The following is a 17,355-nucleotide window of genomic DNA, read 5'->3' on the forward strand; positions in this document are numbered from 1 at the left end:
ATGTTCACAGTGTTTTAATTTATTTGTCAAGGCTAGAGACCTGTTCCTAGATTCTGTCTATGGTCAGAGAGATGAGAGGATTTCCTCAAAAATGAGATCCAAATCACTTAAGCTAGCTGCCTGCAGCTAGAGTGTGTGATCATCCTGAAGCAGGTCAGTACCAGGTCCATGGGCCACATCGATGGCACCTCCCCTTCCCCTTCCCCTTCCCCTTCCCCTTCCCCTTCCCCTTCCCCTTCCCCTTCCCCTTCCCCTTCCCCTTCCCCTTCCCCAGCATGTAGAGCACTCTTTGGGGGTTTAGGGATCTGGGTTTAGTTAAGACACATCAGAGCTCTCTGATCTATCAGTCATTGTCATTCCCGTGTATCACCAAAATAATAGTTTTTTCCAGCCCACCTGTGCCCTTACCATGCTATAAAGAAAATCACCACTGTTTTGGCCACTGTGATTGCAGCACCCATGTGAGCAAAGGGACAGATTTTTTTCCAGTCTTCCCAGTCCTGCATGGAGTAGCCCTGCTGCACATCTATTGGACTTTTACACACTCTCCATTTTAGGTGCTGTCTAGCTCATCTCCCCTTCATGGATGTGGGGCAAGCAGGTCTCATTTATAACAAGTATTTCCACCCAGGGTCAGAAAGTTATCACACCAAGATTATTTTTCAACAGAAAATTGATTTCTTCTTTTTTGGGGGAAGGAGGGTAAGGAGTGAGGAAAAAGAGAAGGCACCAAAGAGACAGAGAATGATGGGCAGCTGGTAGATAAGGGAAGCACTGAAGTGGAAATGAAAGCTTCCATATCATTGCAAAAGGATAAATTCATGCACTGCACTAGGATGTCACATGCTGTAATCATAAAAAGAATCAAAAATACATAATAGCACCATTACTGGAAAATATGAGAAAGACTTGAAAGATATGGTATCATCAAAACTCTCTTACACTGAATATTTTGCCTCTGTTTTGTGCAAAAATAAGCAGAGAAATTGTTCTTTCTGCCCCCTATTACAGGCAAGTTATTACCCTTTCTCAGCATATCCTCCAGTTTAAAGCAAAAATAAAGGCAGCACCTAAGAAAAAGCTACATGACAAATGAAGCCATAAAACACCATACCAAAAGTCCAATATTAGAAGAACATTTAGGTTTAAATGGCTGCAAAGCCTGCTGCAGGGAAATGACTGTGACAGAGTTGCCCTTGGAGTTTTTATACAGTAACCCTGTGCATGCGTGTGCATGTGCGTGTACCCAATACAAGCACAGATTTTCATTTCACCCTCACATAATTGCTTTGTCAGAAGCTCTACCTCTTCCTTTGGAAGGACAGACAATGTGCAGCTGTGCAAAGAACAGTGTACCTGTTCTGATTTTCTTTCTAGCCTTATCAGAAAATACATAGCCTGGTGCCTCATGCAGAGCCAGATGAAACGCCTGCATCAGTCATCAGGAACTTCTGTGTAACCTTGAACATGTCCCAGGTCATGTCCTCTATTTTTAGCCTGGGAGTTTCCATCCCCCTTCCAGCACCTGAGATACCTTGAAGAGGATATGTAGGTCTGTTCTTCCCATTTTCCAGCCACAGAACTAAAAAGAGAGATATAACAACTTGCTCAGATCTGCTACAATTCAGCCAGAAAGTTTAACAACTGAGAAAGATTTCAGGATTTCAGCAAGTAATATATATATATATATATTTTTTTTTTATTATTTTTTTTTTCCCATGGAGATGCCTGGGCAGCACATTTAGCAATGTGGAAAACTGTACATGTAGGTACGCATTTACGTGCAACTCTCTGTGTATAGATGTCTCCCTGTAATTACACATATACTACAAAATTCTGGCAAATGGGAAGAGAGACTTCTGGAATACAGGACAGTTAACAAACAATATAAACTGGCAGCAAAAGTAGCAGATTATCCATGTCCATAATCCTCCCACATTTAGCAAAATACATGCTTGCACTGAGTGGATCTACTTTTCCACAGCAATAAAGCTTTTCTGTATTGACAGATTTAGTGAATGAGGCTTTAGCTGAGAGTTATTAAAACAACTCTGACAGATTTACTGACTCCTGGGCTTCTTGTGGATGGACAGAAATGCTGAACAGGAATGAATCTTTCACTTTTGCTTCATTCCTTTCCAAAATCCAGATCTTTAAAGTAACTTTGGTCTCTGAATAAAAATTTTCTCTCTGATGGGCTAATTTGTAACCCTCAGCAAAGATCTGTGGTATTCTTGGGGTCACAAGAAGCTGAAATCATAAATGCTTGGCCAGTAGCCCCTTCCTTTCCTCACCAGTGATCCAGGGTCACTTCCTGACTTTAAAGACTCCTCTGTGAAACAGTGCTAACAACCTGATGGAGAAGCCAGATGGCTGGCTGTGTCACTCCAGCATTTTCCAATTAAGGTAAGGATGAACCATGTCCTTGACTCTTCTTGCAGCTCGAGGTCTGCGTTTCCTCCCTGAAGGGATGGAGTCAAGAGGAGAAAGAAGCAGGATGGCTCCTATGGACCATCTGCAGTCAAGTCCTTGAGGCAGAAGCTCCAGCAGAGCTGGTGTGGAGTTGAAGGTCAGTGGCTTAGGCAGCAAACAGGGTCATAACTCCCAGGCATGGGAAAGGGCATTTCCACTTCAGGCTTTCACTGCTTTGTGACTTCCCAGAGATATGAAACCAAGCAACATAGCCTGTGTTCCAGACATACCCTCAAGGCTCCACGTTGGTTTCTGTGAAATGCTGGTGTAAAAGATGAATGTTTCGCCACAGCAAAAATCCTGTAACAGATGAATAGTGAGGAAATAGTTAACAGTGTAGAGAACCAAAACTAGTGTTTTAGAAACTGGAGGTTAAATGACAGGTAAGGAGATGTTTGATTTCTACTTTCTAGATTACAAACATGTAATCTAGAATTGTGGCTCACGACTCACATCATGAAAAGTAGTGTGGGTTTGGCAGTGGGTAGTTATAATTTCAGAAATCTCAGCTCTCTATTCATACTCAAAGACTTCCAACAAGAATAAGGTCTGGAATAATGTCTCTGGCTGATGTATTGCAAGGTATTCTGATGACAGTCCCTTGCGTGCCATTAAAGGGAATGTGATTAATAAAATGTGCTGCACACTGCTGTGGGTTGGGTGCATCTCCTTCATTATGCTTCTCATGAGGACATGCCACAAACAAGCAGGTGCCAGTGGGAAATAATCATGATGATTCATGCTGAAGTACTAAACCAATAAGCCCAGGGGCAACAGGAATCCCTGTGTGGCTGGTGCAGCAGTTTGTCAGTGGAGCTGCAGGGCAGTGGTGTGGGAAGCACCATTCTGGTACTCTGGCACACATTGTAGCAGTGAAACTCTTTGTCATGGAGACCCAATTGCATTCTCCAAAGATCTCACTGTAAAATACTTAAGATTGCTTCTGTGCTCCTGCTACCCATCTCGATTTCCTGCCCTTCTCCCTGCCTGGAGGTTAGGTAAAAGGTTAGCCAAATGCATCCTAGAGAGAGAACTGCTGTGGATTTTCAGTGAGGTGACATTAAATAGTTAGAGCTACCCCCAATAAGAGAGCATGAGAAGTACCAATCATTGCTATTTCAATTTCTACGGAGGCACCAAAAGGTGCCTTATTTGTGCTAACCTGAACTGCCCTGTAAGATAGCACATGCAGCCACAGTAGGAAAATCTGTAAATCCATGTCCTCATTCACTCTTCTGTTTCTCCCTGGGCTTGACCTTTGGGATAAAATTCTTAAGTGGATTTTTTTTTTCACTGAGAAAAGAAAGCAAGCTGCAGTGTCTCCCAGAAAAAAACTGTCATTCCACAGGATGCATGGGGACTGTATGGCCCAAGTGAACAGGAGCAGAGTTGGCTGCATTGCCATAGTGATTTGAGTCCTCCATGGAGATGCAGCAAACAAGAGAACCTGTACCATGCTGGAAAGCAGTGGAGCAATCGTATCTAGGACTTCTCTTTCCGCCTTAATGCTGGTGTTTGCAGCTTTTATGATCCTCCCCATTATATCAGGCAATTTGGGCTTTGCTGTATAGCTATATATTATAATACTCTGTTCAGAACTCCTCTACTTACTGCAAATGAAACTCTATCTGGAAAAAAAAAAAGTGTTAAAGAGGGTTTGGTCAGAGAGAGAGAGAGATTCTGAATTACAATTATGTATCCCCCTAACTGCAACCCACTCATAGTAAGACCTAAAGTGATGCCTTTGAAAGCAACTGCCTTCAATTTTTTATCACTTCTTAAACTAAAAGACCTTGCACACATGGTAAGAACAGCCAGCATCTCTGCACTGAAGGTTATGTCACCAGCACTGGTGTTATAAAGCCTCGTTTTCCCCATGAGTCTCCAGCTCAGCTGTGAAATTTCCTCCAGGCTCAAGCTTTCTTTTAAAGTTCTAGCTAGGAAGTGATTTTATTTTCATTGATTTTGGCTATTTTTACAATGTAAACAAGAAGGTGAGAGTATGTAAATTATACTAGAAGGTAAAAAAGAAAGACACGTTCTTATTCAATTCACTTGTTTTCTTCTCTTTCTCACACTCAGAAGTTCATCACATGTAAAGAGGTCTTGTCTTTAATCTCCTGGTGGAAAAAAAGATTAAAAAATTGAAAGGCTGGGTCTAATTCTGATCTCATAGACCTGACTTAAAATATTTGACTTAGCAGGAGTTCTCTTGGTAAATGAAATCAAACCAGTTTTCTGTCTTGCAGAAAACACTGGCTCTCTTTTACGTAACATATTTAACCTGCAGCCCTTAATTGGTCTAATGATTAAGTACCACATTATTTTTCAGACACCCAAGCTCTTACAGATAAATCTCAAAGAGGCGTTATTTGATTTAAAATCAGTATTAGTGATGCTTAATGACTTGCTGTTAAGTTCCACTGGCACCGAGACAATACAACCTACCTCAGTAACAAAGCATCAAATGTGAGTGTCTCATAGACCTTTAATTATGATTATCAATCTTCTTTTCTATTTCATTTTTTTTCTCTCAAGTCCACATGTTAAACTGTGTGTTGCTCTCTAAATAACTGGACAAAATCAGGTCTCGTCCTAAGGAAGCTGCTGTAATTTTCCACAAGGTGAAGGTCTCAGAAATCCTGCAAAGCAAAATATCTTCTGGTGAGTTCTGGTGATTAAAAGACAAGATGCAAAGTAGGATATTTTCTAAGTGTTTTGTGGGTTTCTTCTGTTCTCTTTACCCTTCATTCTTTTCTTCTGGCCAGTTACTTTCTCTCCCAGTTGCATTCATTGGTACTTTTCATAGAGAGAGAATAACTACAGTTGTTAAAAATTCATTGCTAAAACATATGTGCCTCAGAATAGCATTAATTTGCAGTTAACCAGTAGATGCTGCAAATTAGGAAGTGACTAAATGCAGTATAGGAGCAAAAATCATGCATTATAAAACATGCTCTTTTCATTTATTTGGACAGTTGTAGTTCAGTTTTTAATTATTAATGGTAATTCTCCTCAATGTGCCAGTAAATGTGCTGGTTTATATTTAGTAAAAAATGAAGTCTTAGTAAAACATGAAGTCATTACAGCACTCAGCTGTTAATTATTGCTTAGGGATAGAGGGGAGATTACAAATTTTGTTCAGGTTAATGAAGCATGAATCAGCTGCCTCCTACTGCAAGGAAGAGCTGAATATCTTACGTGCTACTGCAGGCACACTCAATCTACAGTCTCTTTGTTTTTACACTGAAAATGTAAAAACACCTGAAATTAAGGTACCTGAAATTAAGCCTTCAGAGAAGCATTTCAGACCTGTGAAAGGCTGTTGATAGCAGCGAAATGTCTGAACGGATCCAGCTTCCACAAAACTCAATGAGACTTCGTTGGAGATTTTGCAGTGCCCAGGACACTGTAAGTGTCACTGACATCACTTGTGCTCTTTGGAGAAGTAAGAAGTGTGGATTGTCTGCATTGAATCCTGTCAGTTCTACCAGGACAACTGCTGAAGAAGTATGCAGCTGCCTCCTCCACGTTTGTGTGCAGTTGTGGGGGAGTGTGGCCAACCATCAGGAGCTCAGTGAGGCAAAGCAGCAATTTTGAATCCCCTCTGCTGACCCATTCATTCTTCAGGTAGCAGGCAGAAAGGTTGGAGGGACGCTCACTTTGCAATGATATCTCAAGCTACCACATAAGATTTTGAGTGCACACCTAACTCGGCCCCCTGCTTGGACTGGTTCTGCACACAGCCTCTTTGACAGTATTTCCTCTACCATACAACATGCCACATTTTGTTTAGTTGGCAAGAGAGAGTCTTTGGTTAATACAACTAACAAGTATTCAAAAATGCCTGTAAAAATAAAAGCTGCTGACTCACATGGCTGGTGCCTCTAGTCCCTTTTATTACCTTTTACAGGCATGAATAGATTCTGACTTGCAGAATTACTGTAGAAACCAAGCATCATAAATACCAGCAGTCAAAAAAAGCCATGCCCACATAACACTCCTGGGTCTAGTTTTAAAAAACCTCTAAAATTCATGGTACATTTACTCAACAATTTTAAATGGGAGAGAATGCAAGTCATAGTTGCAATTCCTTGATTGTCCCAACCAAAGAAGAGCTTGAATGGCAGCTTTGGTCACAGCTTGCACAGCAAAAGACTCCTAATGCTCAGAGCCATTAACTCTAAAACAAACCCTGAAGTAATGTAAACACCTGTAAGAAAGCACATGCTTGAAAAGTCACTTCCTCTTTATGGAAACTTCATGAATGGGAACAAAAAGTTGCATTCATTGTATAGATTAGTAACAGCAAACAATTCAAGGTGCTCTAGTCCTGACAGCCCATGTTAGAGGGATTGAATTCTGACCCTGCAGGAAGCCACCCCAGAATCTTAACCAGCAGCCTGGGTCTGGAGGCAAAAAGGAGGTGAGAGCCCTCTCCTGCCCTGGAGTAAAGAGGTAGGTTAGGGTGGGTAGAAGGACCACCCTTGTGGAAGGTTTGGTGGGCATAGCTGTGTGCTACCTCCATGCAGTAGGGTTCTCTGCTGCTAACAGGCACCTTTCAGCTATTTGGTATTCTATCAAACCAGGCTGTTCATTGAACATTAAATATTTATTTGTGTAGTCAGCTGGCACAGAAAGAAAGCTTGGCACAGGAAGTTTTGCCACAGGAAGGTTTATCCCTTGTTTATCCCATGGTGTCTCTACTGGAACAAGTTCATTTGATCTCTTCAGCTCAGTTACTCGTTTGTGCAGGTTTGTGTAGGTTTGTGCAGAAAGACAAACTGCTTTTCGTTATTGACATTGTTAAGTGGCAATATCACCACTAGCTCTCAGTCTGAATAGAAATCAAATAATTTTTTCCAAATTTTCTGCATTTTTTCATGTAGAATTTAAGAAGTTTAAGGGGGGCAGTCCCTCAGAATAGAGGGTATCATGTGAAATCAAACAGCAGTTGTTAAATACAGTAATTCTCATATCAGCTGGCATTTTCCTAGTATTTTCCTGCTCTGTGAAAGTGGTATAAATGACATTTCCTATAGACTGAGGGATGCTATGAGAAAACCTGAATGGCAGTGACTGAGGCCCTTCAGGCCAGCCTGGACCTGTAGCTGGGCCATGCCCCTCACGCATGGCAGGACTCTGACATGCTGGCAGCACCCTTGTCCCATCACCTGAGCATCCCCTGGCCACTGAGGAGAGATGTAGCCCCCGAGGGCTGCATCAGCCCTGGCAGCAATTCACATTGTGATTTCTGTAAAGGGTTTTTTTGGGATTTGTGTGCTGCAAAGACTCAGCTCCTGTCAGGATGGAAGCAACCTGGCTTCCCTCTTCTCCCTGCTTTTCTGCTTTTGGGTATGCAGGAAACCAGCCCTCGTGATCTGGGACACGGCATAGAAAATGACCATGGTGTGAGTAAAAACGAGCTGTTCCTGAGGTTCTGTATTAAATCTGGCCTCTCCAGGAGCACTGCCTCTTGTGTGCCATGTGTCTGCCTTCTTCTGAGGATCAAGGGGTCGTGTTAGACAAAAACATGTTAAAATGGTACCTTTTTCTGCCCTCTCCCAAGCAGCCATCTGGCAGCCATCAGTCACGGAGATGCGACACATCTGGAACATGCTCTTGAGTAATCATCTAGGGTCACATTGCAAAGCTTTCCACAGGTTTGACAACATCCATCACCAGATAAAAGTCTGGCATCTCTCTCTAAAAGAAAAGCAAAGTAAAACCTGAGTAAGAGCACCTCTGTTGGATATGATTGTGATTATCAACCAAACTACTTCTGAATTCTTTGTGCCACATGAAGATACTTAACAAAAAAGTGAGACAGACTATGAGAAAAAAAAGACACTACTGGTCTTATGCTATTTATGTACCCAAAGTGTGACAAAGTATGGTTAGGACTTGCAGGATCCTAAAGATGGAAGCTAGCAGCAAATTTGCTGTGGGAGTCGTTGCAGAGACTGCCTTCACAAATGAGAAAAGGTAGGGAAACATTTGTCTGGAATGCGTTCAGGAAGAGACACAATGACAAAACAAGGTTTCTTCCCCCATCATTACCTCTGCCTCAGCTGAGTAGGCAGGGTGTTGTCTGTGCCGCCTGCCACTGGTGAGCAGAATCTAATTCATCAGCCTTGCTGCAGATGGTGCCATCCCCTGGGACCTCTGCCGGCTCATGATCCATGCCAGCATCCTCACAGGGAGAGGGGAGGGAAGCAGAGAGGCTGGGAGAAAGGAGCCTCTGGGAGTCTGGGGACGCCACATCCTCCTGCCACTGTACCTCTGTGCCTTTTCTCCACACAGCTGAAAAGGGAAAAGGCAATGATGCCATTCCCAAAGACTGTGAGGGCAGCTGGGCTTTAAAATTAAAGTGAACTTTTAGACAGCTGTTGCCCTGCCTTCCTCAGAGCAAGAAGGTGCTCTGGTGAGGGAACAGGAAGCATAGGTGCTGTATCCACTTCTCATTTGCTAAAATTTTTGTCCTCTCCGGCAGCCCAGGCAGTGACAGCAACAGCACCTGGATATGGGAGAGCAAATAATTCCACTCCAGTGAGCACTGGCCTGTAGGATCTAGGACACCAGTGGTCATGCTGATAGCTGACGGTCTGGGCATGCATGTTGAGGCAGACATTTCCATTTTTTGTTTACTCTGTATGGAGAAAAGGCTTATTTTATTGCCCCTTACAATCAGGACTGTGAGTCAATAGATGTATTAGAAATAAATACAGATATACACAATGAAAGAAGACAGTGGAGCCTGTTAGGCAGATTTCTGCAGGCCTAATGCCACTGGCAGATTTCTGGGTGTTGCAGAAGGCTGCAGGCATTGTGGGGAATCAGTTCTTACCAAGGCTCTCCTGTCTTGTCCAGAGAACACTCTTCCTCAGAATACACACCGTTCATATTGTACACAAAATTGAAATATGTATGAGCAAAGAAGTAGTCCCAAGTTTGCTTCTGTTATAATTTCCCATGGGGAAAAAACACTGTGAAAAGAAAAGGAAGAAAGTTTCAAATAAGTTATTATATTTATGGGGAAAAAAGGGCATGTCTTATCCTTTTAAAGAAATATTTCCTCTACCCCTTCCTTGCCTTTGAAAGGAATCAAATAGCTTTTAAAAAGTACCTTCCTTTTAAAAAGGACAATGAACATTTTGATTAAAAGGAGCTTTTAAGTATTTATATGATTACCTCTTTTGTCCTCCTGGCAGCATCTGTCTTGTTGACTGCTCGGCATCTGGCATGTGCTGCCTCATGTCAAGAAGGCCCTGATTTCTCATTCAGACAGGGGGTGGGTGAGAGAACAGACACATGTATATATGGAGAGGCTTTTGCCAAAAGAATAAGGCCATTTCCCTTGCTGCTGCTGGTTGTTTGGCCACGGTACTGCTGGAACACAGCACCCCTTTCTTCCCACTGCAGCACGCTGTGTGTACCAGATGGCTGGCTCGCCAGGGTCAGCTCTCCATCAGTGCTTCTGTGGGCAGTGGGGCCAGGCAGGGCATTTTAGGTCAGTATTCCCAAAATTTCATCTGCTTATGGAGGAGATGCACTTTTCCTCTTCCAGGCTTCCTTGTTTTTCCACAGGTCATGGCAGGACATCCAAAGCACTCAGCTTTGTCTTGGCAGTCCATGTTTTCCCTCTCAGGGCAGCAGGCTGGAGCAGGCTATCATGGGGCGCTTGGGAAAATCCCAGCACTTTGTTTGATGTACTCACATCCACCCTACACATGGCAGGAGATCTTTGAAATTTGCAGGATCAGACTTATTTTGTGCATATTCATTTCTCCAAAACTATCTTTGGTAGCACCATCGATGACTCACACAAACATTAGTCATACTTTGCGCTGCTTATAATTCCTTGCCTTGCAGAATTTCAAAGAGTGTTTCAAAAATGATTTAAAATATTCACAATCCATGGAAGATGAAGTGGAATAGGTCTATTTCAAATGTGGCTACTTAATGAAGGTTGAGAGAGCAGTGATTTGCCCAGGTAAGACAGAAGTCAGCTGCCAGGGTTTGAGTCCTGAATCTCCAACTGCTTGTGATATAAACACTCCTTTTGCATTCAATCCTTTCCTAATTTCATTTTAAGATACATGTACCAGCAACCCTACTTAGAAAAATAGTAACAGAAAGCTCTTTGACTCCTACTCCATCATCCCCATGCTTATGCAGCATTGCTTCCAAATTGAGAACTGCACTTCTGTTTTTCCTCTGCTAAATCCCCAAGTGAAGAAGCTGCTCATGGTGGGGCTGGTTGTTCATTCTTGAATCACCCTTCAATATCTAGAGTATATTCTTTCATTAATTCTCTTTATTAAAGGCTTGTTTCTATTGTCTTCCTCAAGATTTGGAAAGAGCCCTGCTACATGCTGAAATACAGCAGATTTTCTTGTTCTGGGTGGGACAAAGGCTTTGACCTGTAGCTAACTGTAGGAGCCCTGTGGCCTGAAGGAATGGACAGCTAATGAGATAACAAGTCGAAGTAGAAGCATTTTGTCTGACCCACTACTGTGTGAGTCTTCCACGTGACTGGGGACCCGTGAAACCCCGGTTGCATCTGCTGCAGCTCAGCCTTTTTGAACTCTCTTCTACTTTCACAAAACAGCCCAATTAACAAGCAACAGACAGAGATGGTCTCTGAGCTTTGCATGTGGCCCCTGTGTGTGAAAGAAAATAGAAGGAATCTCTTGGAGGGTCCAGCTGGTGAAGGAACAGGTGACAAAGCTAATGTCTTTGGTGTTTTTCACTGGCTGTTCTGTAGTGGATACTCCAGCTGGAGACTGTTGGGGTTTTTAATTCTAAGTTTGCAACAAAGTTTAGGGTTCGTTCTGTTTTATTATAGAGAATTATATATTGAAAGTAGAAAGAAGACAATCTTGGGTTGGACTTGAAAAACAGGTTAAAATGGGGGAGAGTTGTTATTTTTAGTATATCCTTGTTACTTTTTACTTGTTTAAAACTTTTTTCTTTGTATAGCATAATCAGATAATGCTTTTTCATTCTTGTTTTCTGCATGACTAGAAGCATAAAATTCTGATTTATATTAAAGAGAAAGAAGGTGGTATTCTCACTTGCTTTCAATGCCTAAGGCTTCAGGAAACAACATGCTGCCAGATGTCAGCAGAAGATACAAGCACTTGGCAATATTGTATCAATGATTTAGATGTGTCCTCTCATTTTACCTGCTATATTAGAGAGCAGTGATCCACCCATTAGAACAAATAGCACAGCTTGAAAACAAGTAACAAAGTGATTTTGTTTTACTGAGGCGAGGAACAGCCTCTCTCTTCAAATAATATACAGTCATTAGCCTTCCCCATTAGAGTGCAACTCAAGGAGGGATTATTTAACCTCGCTTTACTCATTTAGAAATTAAGCGTCTCACCTAAATTGGTTGCCTAATTCTTTCTGCAGTCAATGGAGGTGGTGCCAGACAATGATTCATCCCACCTACCCATGTACCTGGAATACAAAGGGATGAATCAACTAGAGCTGCCTCCCTCCATTGCCTCTGGCTACAGAGGCAGTACAGACACCAGTTCAGCTGAGAGACTTTACTTCTGGCCAGGTAAATTTGGGTGAGGTGAAGCCCTCTGTGCTGGCTGAGGGGCCAGACTCCCCCTGGCTCGTGGGAACACCTTCCTGGGATCCTTTAGCCTGGGTGTCTCCCCTGACTAAAGCAGAAGCAGAGGGAGCTGAGCCAACCCGTTTGTTCACCTAATGTGCAGGCTGATGTGTCGCCCTGTGAAACACTGGGCCAATTCCCTACATGTCTGGGAAACAGAGCTGGATCCTGAAAGAAAAATAGGCTTGAGTGTATTTCCCAGGGGAAGCATAAGCCACCTGAGAGCAGCCACATGAGGCTGGAGACAGAGGAGTACAGCACTGATGATTAATACAGGCAAGCAATCCCCACACCATCCAAGCCTGGAGGTCCTCAGTCACAAAGGATACCATCATCTTTATCCTCTGGCATTCAGGCACAATGGGGACAGGTCTCCAAATTTTAGTAACTTTGAGTGGTTTTGTTGTCCATATACACATCTATAATATTTTTCTTTAAAAATCGAGGTATAATGTGACTAGATGTCTATCAGGTTATGTGCATATTGCACAACAGTGCTTTCTTCAGCAGCTTCAGATGTCCTGTGCATCCCATATCCTGGAAAGCTAAAGAGAAACACCTTGATTGCATTCTGGTTATGCTTAGTTATTAGCTAAATGATATTCCTACCAGATCTGTACCCTGATGATCAGATTTACCAGTATCTCATTTGAGCAACTGCAATGAAACATCTATGAAAACAGGTATTTTCTGGAACAAGGACATGTAACAGTATTGGTACTACCTCTTTGCTCCTCTGTGTAGCAACCTGTACCTCAATTTTACATTCTGGTCGTCAATGCACCTTGCTATCTTCTTCCTTCCTGGGATTTCAGAGCGTTTCAAGTTAACAGTCAAGTTTGCTCCATTTTACTAATACAGCTACTAACTGCACCTCTGGAGACTTCTTAGCCAAATACAAGGTAGATTCTTTTAAATTTCCATCACTCTTTAGACTCCAAGCTAGTTATTTATTGAAGAGAACAACAGCAGGTAGGAAACACAATGTAAAACAGAACTTCAAAAATATGCAGAGGATATAATGAGAAGTCAAACAAAGTGGTTCCAGAGGTCAAGAGCTGTGAATCCAAGAATAGGATTTGAGTTCTGGAAGAGAGAAGTGCTGCAGAAGCACTCGACAGAGCAGATGCATTACATGTCAGCAATCTATGGAACATCCAGGAAAAAAACCAAACATATGAACATATGTCAAAATGATAATGGTTATATGGACACATATGCATGCATACGTACATAGATAAGAAGCTCAGCTTATAAAGAAAAAAGTTGTAAGTACAAATGAAGGGCAATACCACCATGCACCCTGCTTGACGACAAGGCTCTAGGAAGAAGAAAGCAGGAAAAACCTCTTTAGTTGGGGATAAACTTCAGTCTAGGCAGTACTGTTTGTAATTACATCTCAGAAAGAAGTCTATTACCAGAAATTAACTGTAAAGATATCCAGAACAGGCTAAAACAAAGCAAATTTTGGAAGGGGGTTATTAGTTTAAAAGGAAACAGTTTTGGTGATTACCCAGTTTGACCCTTACTAAGGGGAATACAAATGAGTGACTGACTTGCTTTTGGGACAGTGTCACCTCCAGAAAGACATTAGATAACTGGCTGGATTGTAGCATTGGATTCCCATTGGTGACTGTTACTCTGCTGCTGACATTCAGCTAATGAAGAGGAGGTTTTTATTGCATTTTTATGGCTATTTTAATTCATGTTCATCATAATTTCCAGTGTGATTCACGTACTGGCACAGAGCAGCAAGTTTTGCCTGTCTCAAGCTGGGGCAGAAAGGACTGGAGCTCAGATAGCAGGGAACAGCTGGCCTTCCACTTGCATAATGCCAGAGCAGAGATGAGGCAGAGGAGTGGATGGTACTGTTTGGAATGGATTTCCATTTAAAAGAATAAATCCACATAACGGAAAATGACTTTTTGAAGGGAAAGAGACATAAAGGGTCTCAGGTTTCCATGTACTGAAGGGAAAGAACAGCAGAGAAAAGAGCAAAGCACCCACCCACAGCTGCTGGCCACAGCCCAGCTGAAGTGACCACATCCTTGGAGTGAGCACAAGGCAGCCTAAGTGGTAATAAAGGGAAATGCTAGCAGTGGGTTCTAACAAGCTAATTCACTCTGAAACTTGATTATCCACAACTTAGAAACAAGTGCAGCTAAGAAATCATGAACAAATCGTTCCCTGAGAGGACGTTTTCCTACTTTTCTTTCAATTCTGTTTTACTGTAATCTTCTGGCTTCCAATCCTGTGATAATTGAAATGTAAATACTTGCAAAGGCTACAAGTTTCAAAGCTCCTAATTGTGCTCTCACTAGAGGCTGGTACACATGACAGGAGTTTTGCCAACTCATTAGCTCCCTCAACCAAGGGTGTTGCTTTCCCATCTCTCCTCACTATGCTGCCAAAAGCTAATGCAGACACAAGTCCTCCAGCAAAAACACTTTTGACATGTTAAGACTAAATTCTGGGAACTGATTTAAGCTATACCTGAGAGGGACTGTTTGTACCTGAGTGTGTGGGTGCACGCAGGAGAGGGGCATGAATTAGGTTTTCTGCTGAGTTTGTCAGTTCATCAAGACATGCTGTTCCACAACAGAGAGCCAGTCCAGGCCTGTGTCCAGATGCTCTTCAGCTTCACAGAGTTGCAGACTAAATACAGAACTACCTTTTGGGACTGTCTGCAATCTGTATTCACACCTGCTCTTCCTAAAGCAGAACCCAATTCTGCAGTCCCTCCTTGGGAAGCAGAAGAATATCCATGATGGTAAGTGCATGGATATTTTATGATAGCATGAGTAAAGAGGGGCAGAAAATGCTTGTAGTGATAGCTCAACCACCTGAGTCCTTTACCCCAAAAAATAAGCATTTAACACTGAAGTCCTAATGCTGAGCCTGGAGTGAAAATGGGGAATGAAAAGGCACACATCTGTAAGCTGACACTTTAGTCTATGAAAAATATCTTCCACACTTTTTAAGTCTTGCTTTGCCTCTTCAGAAAAGACTGAATATGGCAGTGGGTAAGTCTTATCAAAAAAGTAAAATGAGAAACATTCTTCACTGCCCTGGTAACCATACAAGCTTTGTAAAAACCATCATGAGAATAGGTGACCTCCTGTCACTCCTTAGCCACAAGTTAAATTCAAAAAATAACAGGGCATCCCAAAAGGATGGGATAGGAGGCAGAGAGACTTTCTGTATTCTGCCCTGGTTTTGCCCTTTCTTCACTTTTTCTCCTTTGTGTTTACATGAAGAGGATATCGATTCCAGAAGTGACAGAGGCAAGGTAAGTCAAAGCTCCTCTTTGTTTTTCTGTAGGGACGAGGTCAGCCTTGTTCCAAACCTACTGCTCCTGGCAGGCTCTCCTCCTCCTCCTAATGCTGCCTGGGAAGGCTCAGAGAGCTGCTGGTTGCATTTACACTAATGACTGTTTTTCTCCCTCTGCCTCCCCCTCCAAGCTTACTAAGCTTTTTCTTTCAGCATGACCAATAAAGCATGAATGCAAATAGGCCTGAAGTTTTTTTCCCCTCCTTTCATTATTTTGCCACTTTTAGAAGTAACTGAAGAAAACAGTGTCATTCTGTTCCAGAAGAGCTTTTATACCAAGCTGACACTGTACATTTAAATATGTATTGCTTCCTCTATCATTTGCATTTTAATGTTCCAAACCAATAATCACAAAGTCTTGTGTGAAAATGTGAAATAATAAGGATGGAGAGAAGCTTGGATCTGATTCTAAACCTTGCTGAATTACACCTAGAGTTGGCAATTCTGTGAGAGACCCCTCTAAGAAATGTATTTAGATAAATGCAGATGTTCTGCAAGAGACTGTGCTGAATTGCCCTGAGTGTTTGTGTGAAGACCCTAGCTTTTAGCTACTAAGTCTGCACAGCCTAGCAGGCTTTTTTCTGGGGCAGCTGGTGCTCTGGTAAGGTGTCTTCACTCTGCTTTGAAGAAGCTGCCCTCCAGGTATGCTGAAGAGCAGACTCCTTTATTGTTTTGCCAATTGTTACTGATACCATTAATCTGGTGACATTTCACAAGCACGATGCCTACCCGAGGTTGGTCTGTAAACAGCACATGTGGTTCTCGTTACAAAAAAAAGTCCCTACTAAAGGTCACAATATTTTTGTGTTCTGCTTCATTATTGCCATCATTGAGCTCCACAGTACAGAACACAAGGGCAGAATATCCTATTCAGAATTTACGCTGTGGATGTAAGAATTTTGTCTTATGTGCAAAGTAATCCATTTGTAAGAAATTGTTACATTGTGTAATGTAAGAAAAGGTTTTTTCTGTGCTTCTTTAGTATAGTGTCTGTATGTGAGGGGTCAGCTTGGAAGAAATAACTACTGGTGGCACAGTTCTAGAAAAACATTTTTGTCTGCAATTTATTCTGCTTTTTTAGTTTTCTTTTGCTTTCAAGAGAAAAATAAATCCAGCTATAAAAGCAAAATACATTTCTTGTATCACAGCTGTCATGAATTTAAATTCCCTCTTGGATCCTTACCACACAGTGTATCTCCACTGCAGTATTTTGCTTCTTCTATAAATATGAACCACAGAAGAACAAGATATTGAATATTTGAGGTATAAATCTGACAGAAGAGTGTTCCTCTCAGTCTTAGGATGGAACCAGAAACAACCCCTTGAATAGCATAAGAACCAGTATGGATATTTATTTAGAGCTGTAATGATGTTCAAGATATTTTTCTTACACCTTTAATTAAACTGCTTTACTGCTTCTTTGCCTGCTTTGCCTGTTTTGCTTCCAGGTTTTACTCCAGGCCACAGATTAACACTTTCATTATGAACAACTTTGCTACAAAGCTAAACACAGGTCATGAGGAATCTATCTCTTCCTCACCATTTCCCCCCTTCTCTCCCTTTCATTTTCATAATGGTGCAATCACTTTCAAGAGAAGATGAAGGTGAGAAAAACAAGTAATGGGAAGAATGAACAGAGTTAGAGTAAGAAAAATGTGGATACCTAGAATTTCCCCTGCTTTATACCTACAGATTTACTTTTTCTATCTTTTGTATTGTATTTAATTTCCTGTAAGGTTTCCCAGACATTTTGAAAAGCTGCTACATTATAATTTAATTAAGTCTTTGTATTTGCTGCTAACAAGATGTTATCTTCATCATTCTTGGAAGCTTGTCTTGGGTTGTGGGTTGATGTGGATTTGCCATCGGCACAGAAACATTTCCTGCACAAACACAAACTGTTAAAGCTCCCCCATTTCCTG

The 17,355-nt window shown here is 41.9% G+C and overlaps 1 long non-coding RNA gene across 1 annotated transcript; it reads right to left on the bottom strand.

Annotated features, from left to right (window-relative positions):
* Nucleotides 1-422: 422 nt before the first annotated feature.
* Nucleotides 423-13,078, bottom strand: LOC135296900 (uncharacterized). The gene is made up of 5 exons (XR_010358917.1): nucleotides 9,664-13,078; nucleotides 9,320-9,458; nucleotides 8,021-8,178; nucleotides 4,921-5,114; nucleotides 423-2,772 (listed from the first exon to the last, which is right to left on the bottom strand). It is a non-coding gene; the product is annotated as an uncharacterized LOC135296900 (long non-coding RNA).
* Between the last annotated feature and the right edge of the window lie 4,277 nt (nucleotides 13,079-17,355).

Source organism: Passer domesticus, chromosome 3 (assembly GCF_036417665.1).
Source record: "Passer domesticus isolate bPasDom1 chromosome 3, bPasDom1.hap1, whole genome shotgun sequence".
Taxonomy (NCBI): Eukaryota; Metazoa; Chordata; class Aves; order Passeriformes; family Passeridae; genus Passer; species Passer domesticus.